Genomic DNA, 13,269 nt, shown 5'->3' with positions numbered 1-13,269 from the left:
TACTACTACTACTATTATTATGGGGCGGCACGGTGGCGCAGTGGCAGCGCTGCTGCCTCGCAGTTAGGAGACCGGGTTCACTTCCCGGGTCCTCCCTGCGTGGAGTTTGCATGTTCTCCCCGTGTCTGCGTGGGTTTCCTCCTGGCGCTCCGGTTTCCTCCTACAATCCAAAGACATGCAGGTTAGGTGGATTGGCGTTTCTAAATTGGCCTTGGTGTGTGGGTGTGTTTGTGTGTGTCCTGTGGTGGGTTGGCATCCTGCCCAGGATTGGTTCCTGCCTTGTGCCCTGTGTTGGCTGGGATTGGCTCCAGCAGACCCCTGTGACCCTGTATTCAGATTCAGCGGGTTAGACAATGGATGGATGTATTATTATTATTATTATTATTATTATTATTATATGTGCTTTTCCGGCAGATTCTCGGGGTAGGGTGGACCAGCCTGGCAAGAATGCAGCCCAGATTGAGAAAAAACAAACTGTAAAAAGTACTTCCCAATTTGAAAAGAAAAATTCTGTTGGTAATGGGAATGTGATGAATAATCTCTCGGACGAAACTTCAGAGGATGAGAGTGATACTGACACCCATACCATGAAGGTCTGCCATTGTCAGGCACTCTCCCACCTACCTTTGGACTTGTTGACCGATACATTAATTATTTCTGATAGCACCTTGACCAATTATCACAGCCATAATAATAATAATAATAATAATAATAATAATAATAATAATAAAAGAAACTGAGAAGATCAGTAATACAAGGATTTGGAATTCAAGATTAGTAGGATGTGGAACTGTAAATCTTGAACTGTGCCAGTTATAGTTGGAGCATTAGGTACATTAAAGAATGATCATAATGAAAGTTTGAAGATGCTCCCAGGCCACCCGTCAGCTAGTGAAGTGCAAAAGATCACACTTATGGGCACTGCACACATCCTTAGAAAGGTGTTAAGGTAAATCACTTTGGCTTCTTTTTGTAGCCTGGATTTACCAGCTAAAACTGAAAAGACATCAAGTGAGAGGAAACAAACACTAAATAATAATAATACATTTTATTTAAAGGCACCTGTCTAAACACCCAAGAACACTGTACAAACAATAAAATCTTAAAACCAACAATAAGTGAACATGCATGTAAACACACATATACATACAGATATAACTATGGAACTAAAAATAAACAAAGCAAATAAGAATACAGCCTAAGGTCACGTAGTGTTAGCTCATGTAAATTGGTGAGTATTTGAAATGGGTAGGGCAGTGGTTCTCAACCTGTGGGACGGGCCCCCCTAGGGGGGCACGAAGTAACAAAAAAGGGGGGCGAAGATGTGAAAAAAAGAAAACAAGAATCAAAAATATGAAAAAAACATCTGTTGAAACCAAAACAAATTAACTTAAACTACATTCTGATACTAGAACAATAAATAGAGTTAGATAAATGTCGATAAAAGTTAAGTAGGTATAATAAAATATGCATGTACATTTCAAAGAAATGTTTGGGGGGGCACAATTAAAACTGTTATAAAAACTCAGGTCGCAAATACTTAAAGGTTGAGAAACTCTGGGGTAGGGAATTTGTGTCGCAAATTCTTGGTGGTAGAGAATTCCAGAGACGAGGAGCAGTACGCCTAAATGCCCTTAAACCCATGGTGATCAGGCGTGCAGGGGCGATGATGATGAGGTGACCAGATGTGGAGGACCAAAGAGTGCGGTTGGATTAATAGAAATGTGTGAGATCAGAGAGGTATAATGGAGCAAGGTTATGGAGTGCTTTCAAGGTAAGTAAAAGAATTCTAAAATCAATGCAAAATTTTACAGGAAGCCAATGAAGGTGATTAAGAGATGAAGTGATGCATTGTATGGAAGAGTTATAATGCAAGAACAAGCTGGATTTTATGAAGAATCTGACTTATGTGGGATACCAAAGAGAAGAGAATTACAATAATCAATGCAGGAAGTGACCGACGTGTGAGTAAGGATAGCGGTGCAGTTTAGTGTGAGGGAGGGTCTCAAGATGCTGGCTCTGTGAGGCACAAGCATTAGCCACAAGATTTGCACTGATTTATAATATTTACTTTAATAAAGTGCTATTTAAAGTACTATTTTATAAAGCTCTTTGCAGTCATTTGAGCTTTGAAAGCACTAAACTTGAATGAACTGATTGTTATTTCTACCATTTCTTGCTATTAAATGCATTACATAAAGTATACACTATTTTTATATGACAGAACTATGTAAATTACAAAGTGACTGCATTCGTACTCTCCATGAAGTCACTAGATAAACTTTTTAAGTAACCACTTTACCAGAAATCTCCTCGCTCTGCCTGTTCATCCTCCTTCCCCATCACAGGCCTCATGATCTCTAAACTATGTTCACAATTTAAAAGACTAAAGGGACTTACGCTGTAATGGTACCAATTTAGCATTTGAAGAGGCAGCACTAACTCAGGCGGCCGACAGTTCCAGTGATGCAGTGTTTCTCTGATGAGCATTTTTGAGGCAGCTTCCATCTCTGATGATCTCTGCCTGTAGCACGGATAATCTTTACATCGCATATTCACGTTTGCATACAGAGGATGCACAAAGCTTTTAAGCCTCTTGTTTTTATGCACGCATTACTGCATTGTAGGTCTAATTTTAAATGGAAACATTTTCAATTTTTGCCCCTCAGTCTACACTCAGTAACCCATAATGGCAATTTAAAAACTTGTTTTCAGAAAGGTTTGCAAATTTGTTAAAAATGAAAAGTTAAAGATTTCATTGAAACAAGTATTCAAACTCTTAATTCAGTACTTTGTAGAAGCCCTTTCAGCAGCAGTTTCAAGTCTATGTCTCTATAAGTGTTGCACTCCTGGATTGGGGCAGTTTATCCAATTCTTCCTGGCAGAGCCTCACAAACTCTGTTAGTCTGGATAGGAAAAGTCTGTAAACTATCATCTTCAGATCTCTCCACAGATGGACTTTCAGTCTGGACTTTGGCTTGGCCACTCGAGGACACTCTGAGACTTGGGTCATTGTCTTGCTGAAGGGTAAACTTTCAACTGTGGATTGCAATATAAATAATAAGCTGGTTCAGTTTGCAGATACTGTAATATCAACCTAGGTGGATTGTCAGATAATGTTACATAGGGACATGGGCAGCATACAGGTCTGGGCAGATTTGTGGCAGATGAAATGTAATGTCAGTAAATGTAAAGTATTACATGTAGGAAGTAAAATGTTAGGTCTGAATACACAATGGGAGGCCTGAAAATTGAAAGTACAGCATTTAGGGCTCATAGTGGACTTGACACTACCAAATGCCAGGCAGTGTTCAGAAGCCATTAAGAAGGCTAACAGAATGTCAGGTTGATGTGTGGAGTACACGTCCAAGTAGGTCCTGCTCAAGCCTTACAAGACACTGGTGAGACCTCTTCTGGAGTAACTGTGTACAGGTTTGGTCTCCACACTGCAAACAAATACATAGAAGCACTGGAAAAAGTCCAGAGGAGAACAACTATGATGATTTCAGGTGGGCAGGGGACGAGTTATGACGAAAGATTAAAAGCCTTTACAGTTTAAGCAAAAGAAACTTAAGATGAGACCTGAATGAAGTGTGTAAAATGAAGAAGGGAATTAGTCCAGTGGATCTAGACTGTTATTTTAAAATGAGTTCATCAAGAACAAGGGGACACAGCTGGAAACTTGATAAGGGTACATTTGGCACAAACATCAGGACGTTTTTCTTTACGCAGAGAATGATAGAAACTTGGAATAAGTGATCAAATAGTGTGGTAGATAGAAGGACTTCAGGGGCCACCAAAACTTGACTTGATGTTATTTTGAAAGGATTAAGTGGAAAGAACTAGCAAGCTTTTTTGGGTTGAATGGCCTGCTCTTATCTAGATTGTTCTAACTTTCTAATGTTCTAACTTAGTCTGAGGTCATGTGTACTCTGATCCAGGTTTTTGTCCAGGAACTCTCTGTATTTCCTACATTCATCCTTTCTTCAATTCTAACCAATCTCCCTGCCCCTGCACCCCCAGAGCATGGTGCTACCACTACCATACTTCACCATAAGAATGACATTAAACAGGTCTTCACCAAACATGGTGGTTGGAGTCCTGTCCAGACAGTTAAATGTGTGTCTCCTCAGATCAAAGAATCTTTTTCCTCATGCTGTCACAGTCCAAGTGGGCTGTTTGGTCTATGGCCGGCTTGTCATCCCGGCCAATACCCCTAGGCCACCAGATGGAGCCCTCCCTGCAGCATGGAGGTGCCCTGAAGACCAGCAGGGAATCCTGAACAATAGAGTTTTCATCCATAGCCCTGCTGGATACCCCAGGGGCCGCTAAATGGAGCTGCAGGGAGGAGCAAAGAATATTATTTGCCCTACGCCCCGGAAGTACGTCTGAGTCACACGGACAAGGTAAAAGACGTGCTTCCGGGGTGAAAAAAAAAAAAAGAAGAATTTTGATCTGACCCGGAAGTGCTAAGAAGTCACATGGCCTGAGGGTTCAGAAGCACTTCCGGGTCACGGACTATAAAAGGACTGTGGCAGCTCCCAGACGGTGAGCTGAGCTGGGTGGTAGGAGGGCAACACGTCTGGGAGTGGTGGATTGATTATTGAGTAGTGTATTGTGTATTGTTAATGAGTATTGTGGAGGAGAGGGTGCTTTGTGCACTGTTGATAATAAATATAGTCTACTTTTGGACTTTTATCTGGTGTCCGGAGTCTTGGACAGGGGTTCAAGGGAGCAATAGCGCCCCCTATCTACCACAGCTGTCATAGGCCTTTTACTCAAGACTGGCTACCATCTGGCTAATCTTTGTGTCTCCTCAGACCAGTGAATCATTCTCATCATGCCCTAAGAGTCCAGAAAGGCTGTCATTTAAAGCGCATATTACAAAGTCGTCCAAAACCTGTTTTTTCCATCTTAAAAATATTAGGAAATTAAGGCGCTTTCTAAATAAACAGGATTGTGAGAAATTAATTCATGCATTTATCTCTAGTAGGATTGACTACTGCAATGCGGTGTTCACTGGCTGTTCAAACTGTTCTCTATACAGCCTCCAGTTAATCCAAAATGCCGCTGCAAGAATTATTACAAGAACAAGAAAATATGAACACATAACTCCAGTTCTTAAATCTTTACACTGGCTCCCAGTTAAATTTAGGGCAGATTTCAAAATCCTCCTTTTAACATATAAAGCATTAAACGGCCAAGGTCCGGCTTACTTGTCTGAACTTATCATGACTTACAAACCTGAGCACATTAAGATCTCAAGATGCCGGTCTGCTTAGGATTCCAAGGATTAATAAAATAACAGTGGGAGGTCGAGCTTTTAGTTACAGGGCCCCTAAACTGTGGAATGGTCTTCCTGCTTCCATAAGAGATGCCCCTTCAGTCTCAGCCTTTAAATCCTGGCTGAAGACTCACTACTTCAGTTTAGCATATCCTGACTAGAGCTGCTGATTAACTGTACATACTGCATCTCTGTTGTTAGTCATTAGCACTATAACATAAGTAACATGATAATTATATTTGAATACTAACCCTCACCTATTCTGTTTCTTTTCTCGGTACCCAAATGTGGCCATTGGTGCCACGGCCCACCTGCCAAGTTGTTTGCCTGCCAAAGGTAAAGTCATCCCTGATGGAGGATCACAGGAATCATGGGAAAGAGGGGTCCTTTCATCGGAGCAATGTTTCAGCCGTGGCATGGCCAAATGGAGATGCAGCTAGATGGATGAGGTCTCCAGGACTCTAAAAATATCCAAACCTAATTATGTCATATCATCTACTGTTAAACCGTAATTCTAAAATTTTTATTATGCTGTCTTAAGGAATTGTTCTGTTGTGTATATTGTATTGTATTGACCCCCCTACTTTTGATACCCACTGCACGCCCAACCTACCTGGAAAGGGGTCTCTCTTTGAACTGCCTTTCCCGAGGTTTCTTCCATTTTTCCCTACAAGGTTTTTATTGGGAGTTTTTCCTTGTCTTCTCAGAGAGTCAAGGCTGGGGGGCTGTCAAAAGGCAGGGCCTGTTAAAGCCCATTGCGGCACTTCCTGTGTGATTTTGGGCTATACAAAAATAAATTGTATTAAATTGTATATGCCTTTTAGTCAAGAGTGGCTACCATTTAGCTAATCTTTGTGTCTCCTCAGACCAGAGAATCATTTCCATCATACCCTCAGAGTCCAGGATGGCTGTCATATGCATTTTAGTCAAGACTGGCTTCTGTCTAGCCAGTCTGCTATTAATGTCTGATTTATGGAGTGCTGCTGAGAGGACATCTGAAACTCTGCTAATGTAACAATTGGTTTCTTGGTCACCAGATGGCCAACTCTAGGAAGAGCCTTGGTGGTTCCAAACTTTTTCCGTTTCACAATTATCAAGGTCACTGTGCTCTTGGGATTGCTCAAAACTTTACAAATGGTTTTGTCCCCTGGCGCTGATCAGTTCCTCTCTACCATTTGATCATGGATGTCTACAGAGAGTTCCTTGAATTTCATGTCTTGGTTTTTGCCCTGACATGTAATGTGATGTGTAGCACTTTATCTAAACAGGCGTGTGCCTTTCTAATCAATTCAGTTGGGCACAGGTGGACTCCAGTATAATCCTGGACACATCTCAAGGAGAATTAAAGCAAAGAGGATCACCTGAGCACAATTTGGTGTGCCACAGCAAAGGGTCCGAATGCTTATATGAATGAGAGATTTCCATTTTTGATTTTCAAGAAATTTGCAGACTTATCTGGAAACATGTTTTCACTTTGTCATTTTTATTGAGTGTCGATTCTTCTTCTTCTTCCGGCTGCTCCTGTCACAGCGGATCACTCAGTCAGTCATCTTACAACCCACTGTATCCTAACACAGGGGTCTGCTGGAGCCAATCCCAGCCAGAAGAGGGTGCAAGGCAGAAACAAATCCCGGGCAGGAGCACACACACACACACACACACCAAGGACAATTTATGATCGCCAACGCTCCTAATCTGCATGTCTTTGGACTGTGGGAGGAAACCCACGCAGACACGGGAACAACATACAAACTCTCTATTAAGCGAATCTGGGTCTCCTAACTGCGAGGCAGCAGCACTACCACTGTGCCACCATGCCACCCACAGTGGATCATCTTCTTTCATATCTTCCTGTCATTTCCATCTTGTTCTGTCACACTCATCACCTGCATGTCCTCTCTCACCACATCCATAAACCTTCTCTTAGGCCTTCCTCTTTTCCTCTTCCCTGGCAGCTCTATCCTTGGCGCCCTTCTCCCAATACTCTCAGTAACTCTCGTCTGCCCATGTCCAAACTAACATTAATCTCAGCAGAAATGAGGAGAGTATTTCTAGCAGGGACACTGCTAAGTTTTATAATAGTTCACAAAACGTTTTGAGGTTGATCTTAGGGACTGTAAGATCTCCCAACCGTCCAGCTTGAGCTGACCGTCTAATGTACTCATTTCTAATCCTAACCATCCTGTCGATTGATGGGCAAAAATAGTAAATTATTTTATTTAAAATTAAATTTACAACATAATAAAGTGTGCAGAAAGTGAAGGGATCTCAATATTTGGTGAATCCACAGTTTAAAGTAGACACTGAATGATACAGTATATGATACAGTATATGGCACATAATTTTGAAATGATTTTTGCTATGAAAAGCACTATATATATATTAAAGACAGGTTATTCTTTTACTATATTAGTCTCTTCAGTCTTGTGAATTTGCCAACTAAAGTAATTTCTTTATAGTCAGATAGAATCCACTTGTATAGCTAATTTTATTTTATAGTGTCTTGCTCCAATAAGCTTTAGCTCAAATTCATTTCTCACATTCACAACCATGTGAAGTAAACTGCTCAGAGTCACACATTGAATCAGTAGCCTTGCATTCGCAGTCTTTTGCCGTAGCCAGTAGGTCTCGCTACTCGTAAGCGGCTCTAGTGCCAGATATGTTTTAGTTTCACTAGCAAAACAGAAAATGATTTACAAGACCTCAATATCTGAGAGCCAAAACTAAAAGAAAGAGACATATCTTGTCTAAACTTCCTCCTCAGCCAGCAGTTAAATTAATTCCACATAATACAGCGGCCTCATTTCAAGAAAGAAAGCCATCTCATGAACGAATACTGTGATTACTCTACAAGCTCACACATGTTTGCTTTCTTTTTTTGGAAGCTCCTTTCCTCCAAAATATTTTCAGATTGCCTTTTTAAAATGCTGGGTTTTTTTTTTTTTCTTAAGTTCCTTCCAAGTCACTTCTGTCAGGAATTTGCTTGGGAAAGTGCCTAGATTCAGTCCTGTTTTCCTCCAACTCTGGATACTCGGACACATTCTGCAGTGTAGGATTTGGCGGTTGGGGATTTTTTTTAAAAACATATAAACAGGTCAGCCTAGAAATGCGTCTGTCAATATTTGTACTGAAGTGGACCAAAGGAACCAAAGATGGAAATTCCAAAAGCAACCAGGAATGAAATGTGTTTGCTTCTTTCCATCTTATACCCATTTGGTGTCAAAGGCCAGAGGAGCCGATGAGAAAGGACAGCGAGTGTCACAAAGCAAGGCTGGAAATGGACTGCTGTCTCAGATATGAGATCATTTAGCAGACAATCCAACTTAATGAAAGCATACATGTCTGTGTGTTCTGTGGTCTGTAGGTCCATCTAGTTGGTTTGTCTCTGTCATTCCAACAGATGGCGTGTTGCAAATATTTGTAGTAATAAAATGCATTGTATTTTTAATTCCAAAAAGTGGTGCATCACAAACATTTGCATTAGGCAGAGTGGTGGCTCTGAGGCTAGCGATCTGCAGTGGCAATCAGAAGGTTGCTGGTTCGAATCCTGTGAATGCCAAAAGGGATTCTGCTCTGTTGGGCCCTTGAGCAAGGCCCTTAACCTGCAATTGCTGAGCGCTTTGAGTAGTGAGAAAAGCGCTATATAAATGCAAAGAATTATTTATTATTTTATTATTAGCAAAATGTATTGCATTTTTCATTCCAGCAGATGGTGCATCATACACATTTCCAGTAATAGAATGCATTCTATTTGGAATTTCAAAAGTAATGCACTGCATTTTTCATTCCAACAGATGGAGAGAAGGAGTTTGAAACTTTTCTGAAGGCTCTGTACTTTAACACAGAGGTTAGTGATTGTTTCACAGATCCAGCATCTCAGATTTAAATTCCATCACTGCCATTCCAAACTGGCCCTTTGAATGAGTGTCCATGAGTTGGTCTTGTAATGGACAGGCAGCATATCCAGGGCTGGGTCCTGCTTTGAGCCCATTGCTGTCATGTTAGGCTCCAGAATCCCCTACCCCTGAATTAGATCAATAGGGGTTGAGAATGTTATGTTATGCATGGCCTGGGAGCGACACAATTTGCTTGTTTTCAGCTGTTGTATTTTGAGTTTTCATTGAATGGGAATTAAAGATGCACCCCTGTGTGTGTGTTTGCACTACTTCCTATTGTCTTTTCTATTCTCTGATTTCCTCCTGCAAACTACATTCAGTAGGTGACAGATGCTGAATCATTATTGCAACATGTGACAATAAACTACAAGTGCAAGAATCCATGGCTTGCGGCCAATCCTCCACAATTAAGTGCAGCCGCAGGCCTCCTCACTATAGTAACCTTTGTGCTTCATTACCTTTACTAAGCAAGGAGTTACACATTAACATTTATATTTTAGCAGACACTTCCACATCCAAAGAATCTTACACATGACCATTGCACATTATGGCTGTTTAAAGAGCATTGGAACAAGCAAGTAATGCGACTAACTCGTAAAGACATTGTGACTGTTAAGGCTTTGGACAAAAACCCTGATGTACTGCGACACCACGAGCAAGTCACTTCACCTGTCTGCCATTAATGGTCGTCCTTCCAACAGGTTCTCCCATCTCAGCAGAAGACTTCTGAAGCTCTGTTAGAGTGACCATTTGTAGGGCTGCCAACTCTCTTTCTCTGGAAATGAGGACATTTCGGTCAAAAAATGCGGACTTTTGAGGACGCCTTTCCCTATGATGCCATAATACGCCTTTATACTGTCTTATGGATTTTTAAAATGCTATAAACCTTTAGTAACTGTTTTATCACTATAATTATGAAAAGATGGCCACAATAACAGTCACTGGCAAACTAATAACCCAATAATTATTTTGAATATGGAACAACAGGTGGTAAAAACAATATTTTCCATAAAAATATTTAAAAGCAGCCTTTACTTGCACTTAAATACAACAGACTGTGCCTGGATGTATGAAATTTCTTCTTTAACCAAGCGCATGAAAGAACAATCAAAAATAAGATCTCATATACAAGACAAGAAAATGTAATTTAGATTTTGAATAAAATCACTTAGTTACTGTGAATTAGGATTACAAATAATGACAGGAACAACATTTATAATGAACTGCCTACCCACCAAGAAGATAAAGCTGAATTCAAAAGATGAAGTGAAAAAGCCAAGTTGGACAGACAAAAGGTTGTTTCTATTTTTGTCAATATGTGTACTACCAGAAAGGAAGTGAAGATTCTGGGACAAAAGTATGCATACTACTTCTGCAAATGCTGATTGATGTATGGCTTTCAAATTTTTCCAATGACAAGGATAAGGAGATTTTCAGATTTTTGGAGCCAAAATTCTGGACATTTTCAAAATTGTATAAATTCCTCCTGGGGCCTCATGCATAACGCCGTGCGTAGAATTCACACTATAACATGACGTAAGCACAAAAGCCGAAATGTGCTTACGCACAGAAAAATCCAGATGCAGGAATCTGTGTGTTCGCTACATAAATCCTGATCAGTGTGAAAAGTAACACTCGTGCACGCGCTTGCTGTCCCGCCCCAACTCCTCCCAGAATTATGCCTCTTTGAATATGCAAATCAATATAAATAGCCCTTAAGCTCAGGCTTCTGTGAAAATGGAAGAATTTCAGCGAATACCAAGTGGAGGCAAAGAAAAATGTACTATTATTTGATTTAAACAGTGGTATAAACAACAAAAGGAAGCAGATCGACTGACATAGCGTGTTTGAGAAACTCGAAAGCTCAAATTCACAAAGTCGCACGGTGCCCGAAATAAAAAAGAAGTCACATATCAAAGTTGCCGTGAAAAGGTGAGTTGTAGCCCACCATCTGAGTGTCATATGAAAGCTTATTAGGGTACAGAGAAAAAAAGGCACACAGTAGGAAAAAAGCACGAAATGTCAACTTCAATCTCGAAATTTCCACTTTAATTACTTAGTTTATTTTGTCATTAAAGTAGAACATCATAAACTTCATCTTAAAATCATTTAATTAACCAGTTTCTCAAATTGTAATTAAAGTAGCACGTTAAATGCTTTGTTTTGTATTTGATCTTCAATGCGCTCTATGTGTGTGAATCACTACCTGCTTCTTAAAGCAGAATTCTCTTCCGCCGACAGGACACAGAATCCATTACCTTCGTGATATTACAGCTCTCTGAATAATTAAAATACTGAGATGTATACGTGATATCTTTTTTATGATAATAGGAGTTAAAGCATGTCATTAAACAGGGGAACACGTTGCGTGATTGTGCGCGACCTTCGATGAAATTATTGTAGCAGTACTGTCTCTTTCAAACGTACCAGCCTCCAATTCCTGTGCTTACTTTTCTTTTTCCAAATACCCAATCGCCACACAGTCAGCTCTGTAATAGACGTTAAGCCATCTGTAAGCTTACAACGACGATTCTTGAAAATTTTTAAGGAACATTGAAATATCTTTGTAGCACATGTTTAATTATTCTATCCATCTATCCTTCCAGTGTTGCGTCAGCCCCAGAAAGAATACAGCACAAGTGAACTAGCTAGTACTGCAGCACCGTGTCCTCACATGTTTAATTATGAACAATATAGATTATTTAAATGAAGTTAAAGTTTTATCTGTATAATATAATCAACATATTTTGCTGGATTTCTTCTTAAAAACGATATCGTCATCATATGTAAATATGCGCTTTATAAAGTGGCGCAGGTTGTGCAATATTATAACTGTAGTGCAAGTTTACGGTGAGGTGATTGTACTTATAAGAACAAACAGTTCTACAAGGAGCACTCGATGGACTGATTGACTGTTTAAAGTTCTTGGGATAAAACTGTTTCTGAACCGCGAGGTCCGTACAGGAAAGTCTCTGAAGCGTTTTGCCGTGGCTTGATGTTGTATACCGATAATTCTCTTTCCGATCAGCTGCTGCTGTGATTCCCCACTCAGATACAGTGATATAAATACTCTGAGTGGTGCAGTGAGAGTAATAAGGAAAAAGATGATCCACTGTGGCAACCCCTAATGGGAGGAGCTGAAAGAAGAAAAAGAAGAAGGAGCAGTGAGAGTAACAACGGTAAACCAGTTATGGTATTTGGAATACTATGGCTGTTCCCTCTACCATTATATTGTTACAAGTTAATTACAATCAGATGCATTACACTAATAAACAATATGCAGTTAGTTTAAGTGTATTTATAAAACCACAGAAGGAATGTGGATCTAAGAAATAAAGAGTAACCACACAGGAACAGTAGCACTGCTTTGACGCTGGGTGTCGCCAATTCTGCAAAACCGAGCGGAGAACTTGACAGGGTATGAAGTACCGTGGAAAAGTGCGTGGCTTTATGCCAAGTGTAGGTTTTATGCATCACGATTTTAACGTGGAAACGTTCTTACACAACATTTCTTTGCGTACGCACCTTTTATGCATGAGGCCCCAGGAGAGTCCATGGCACGTAAAAAATGAGGACGGTTGGCAGCCCTAACCATTGGGTTCTTGGTCACCTCCAAGACCAAGGCCCTTCTTGCCCAGTTATTCAGTTTGGCCAGCTCTAGGAGTCCTGGTGGTTTCAGACTTCTTGCATTTCATAATTATTGAGGCCACTGTACACCTGGTATTACTCAAAGCTTCATAGATAGTTTTATCCCCTCGCCTTGATCTATGCATCACCACAATTTGATCGTGGATGACTACAGAAAGTTCCAATTTGCATTTCCTTCCTCATTGTATATTAGATTTACCCGAGAAATCTCACTAAGCAGCCAGACGCAGTGGCGCGTGTCTGTAATTCTGGCTTCTCGGGAGACTGAGGTTGAAGGATCGCTTGAGCTCAGGAGCCATGGGTCAATCAGGTGTCCGAGCTAAGTTTGGCATCGATATGGAACTGCGGTGGGCTGGTGCCCTGCCCGGGATTTGTTCCTGCGTTGTGCCTTGTGTTGGCTGGGATTGGCTCCAGCAGACCCCGTGACCTTGTGTGAGAATT

Source organism: Polypterus senegalus, chromosome 13 (genome assembly GCF_016835505.1).
Source record: "Polypterus senegalus isolate Bchr_013 chromosome 13, ASM1683550v1, whole genome shotgun sequence".
Lineage (NCBI taxonomy): Eukaryota > Metazoa > Chordata > Cladistia > Polypteriformes > Polypteridae > Polypterus > Polypterus senegalus.
The sequence above is the reverse complement of the archived record's forward strand: the minus strand, read 5'-3'. Positions refer to the sequence as shown.